Below are 2,621 nucleotides of genomic sequence, written 5' to 3'. Positions count from 1 at the left end.
GCGAATATTTATTTCATACCTATAAAATAAATTAATTACTTAGTGCTAATTAATTAATCAGTTCTTAGTGCTGTTGAAATAGTAATAAAATAATAAGACTGTAATCTATTAGGAAGTATCATAGAGTGTAGTTTACTTTATGCTAACCTCATTTTATAAAGAATAATGACTGCAGGAACTGAATACACTTAAATATATTTTGTTGATGTTACTTTGTATTATTTACATCAAAATAGTTTTTAATTATTGCTTGTTTACAATTTACTATATTTTTTCTAATTTACTGAAATTTTTAATTATACCTATATAAACATTATATATACTTGGCTATTGTAATTGTTGGAATTTTTTTTTTTTAATATTTTGGACACAGCAATCTATGAACCTATGGTGTTGTCACGGAGAAGGATGACATTTTCGGTAGGTGGCGGCTTTTGTTGACTTCAGCAGCTACCAGCTTTTCAGCTGACAGTCAGGTTTTGGTCTTCACTGAACAGCCCTCATCCTTCCTTAGCCACTCCTTACTCACCATTTTTAACTCCACAGAGTATAATGATGGACCATGTTTCATCACATTTGCAACCTTGGAACCTACTGGGCACTAATTTTTCTAAAGCCAAAATGATCAGCGACAATGGATTGAGCATTCCCAAGCTAACCAAGTTAGTTCCTCCTCTCTAACATACCAAATATTAATCCCCCAATCAGTCATCCAGCTCGGAACTGCTTGTTACGTTATAATAGTAAAATTACCGTTTAAATTTGATTCACTCTTTTAAAATAAATAGATTTACTGTAGCAAAATGATCTAATTCTAGATCACTCGATTTAACATAAAATTCTTAGTTATTTAGAGGAAACATAAATAACTAGAGCTGGATGGTTCTGGAAAATAATTAAATCTTTATTTACATTTATTTTATATATAAATATATATATTATAACAAATCACTTACATTTTGATGAAAATACTTAATGGAATAAAATATTTTACAGTAACATCATGAGAAACTTATATTTTACTCTTTCTCAAGCTCCTTTCAATCATAATTTCTTTTTCTCTAAGAAGAAATTCATCACATAACAATCACTATAGTAAAAAGTCAAATGAATTAATCAAAAATACATTTTATAACACAGATTAAATACATAACATGCATACAAAATTATCTGAAATATTTTTAAAAGTAACTTTTTTATGAATTAAAAATATATAAGTAATTAAATGGTTTGATGGTTTTTATTACTAACGTTAAAATCAATTTTTTTTAAACTTTAGATAGTAACAATAAAATATAAGAAAATTTAAAAACTATTCTGAGTTTATATAAATTTATGCAGTCTTTAAAATGAATTTGTAATTGTAATGTTTATATAAATGTAATCTAATGTAATGTTTATCTAATGAGGAAACTTTATTATTATATCAGAAAGTAGTCCAGTCATAAACTCATATAACAATATGTATAAGACTAAAATAATCTTGTTAAAATAAACAATCTATTTACAATTATATTTTGTAACGCTAACTTTGTTTTTAATTTTGCCACGTTTTTTTCATAATTATAATGTGTCATTAAAATATTTACAGGAAGGGTGTGGGTTTATCAGAACAGTAATATTTTTATTTTTATATATATTCTCATACAGTTATATGAAATATTATTAATATATTACACGTTTGTTTGAAAAGCAATAATGGAGGCGCCTTCCTTGGTAAAATATTCCGGAGGTAAAATAGTCCCCCGTTCGGATCTCCGGGTGGGGACTACTAAGGAAGGGGTCACCAGAAAAGTAAAAAATAACATTCTACGAGTTGGAGCGTGGAATGTTAGAAGCTTAAAAAAGGTTGGTAGGCTAGAGAATTTAAAAAGGGAAATGGATAGGGTAAACGTGGATATAGTAGGAATTAGTGAGGTTCGGTGGGAAGAGGAAGGCGACTTTTGGTCGAGTGACTTTAGAGTAATTAACTCAGCGTCAAATAATGGGCAGGCAGGAGTAGGTTTCGTGATGAACAAGAAAATAGGGAGGAGAGTGGAGTATTTCAAGACGCATAGCGATAGAGTCATTGTAATAAGGATAAATTCAAAACCTAAACCGACAACGATTGTTAACGTCTATATGCCTACAAGCGCCCATGATGATGATGAGGTAGAATGTGTATACGAAGAGATTGATGAAGCAATTAAACACGTAAAAGGAGATGAAAATTTAATAATAGTTGGAGATTGGAATGCAAGCATTGGAAAAGGCAAGGAAGGAAATATAGTGGGTGAATACGGGCTGGGCAAAAGGAATGAAAGAGGGGACCGACTTATAGAGTTTTGCACGAAGTATAATTTAGTAATTGCCAACACCCAATTTAAAAATCATAATAGAAGAATATACACTTGGAAAAAGCCAGGCGATACTGCAAGGTATCAGATAGATTATATCATGGTTAAGCAAAGATTTAGAAATCAACTCGTTGACTGAAAAACTCACCCTGGAGCGATAATAATATTGATAGCGACCATAATTTGGTGATAATGAAATGTAGATTGGGGTTTAAAAACCTGAAGAAAAGGTGTGAGATGAATCGGTGGAATTTAGAGAAGCTTGAGGAAGAGGAGGTAAAGAAG

The sequence above is a fragment of the Lycorma delicatula genome, chromosome 10 (assembly GCF_047948215.1).
Source record: "Lycorma delicatula isolate Av1 chromosome 10, ASM4794821v1, whole genome shotgun sequence".
NCBI lineage: Eukaryota > Metazoa > Arthropoda > Insecta > Hemiptera > Fulgoridae > Lycorma > Lycorma delicatula.
This window is presented reverse-complemented; position numbering follows the sequence as displayed.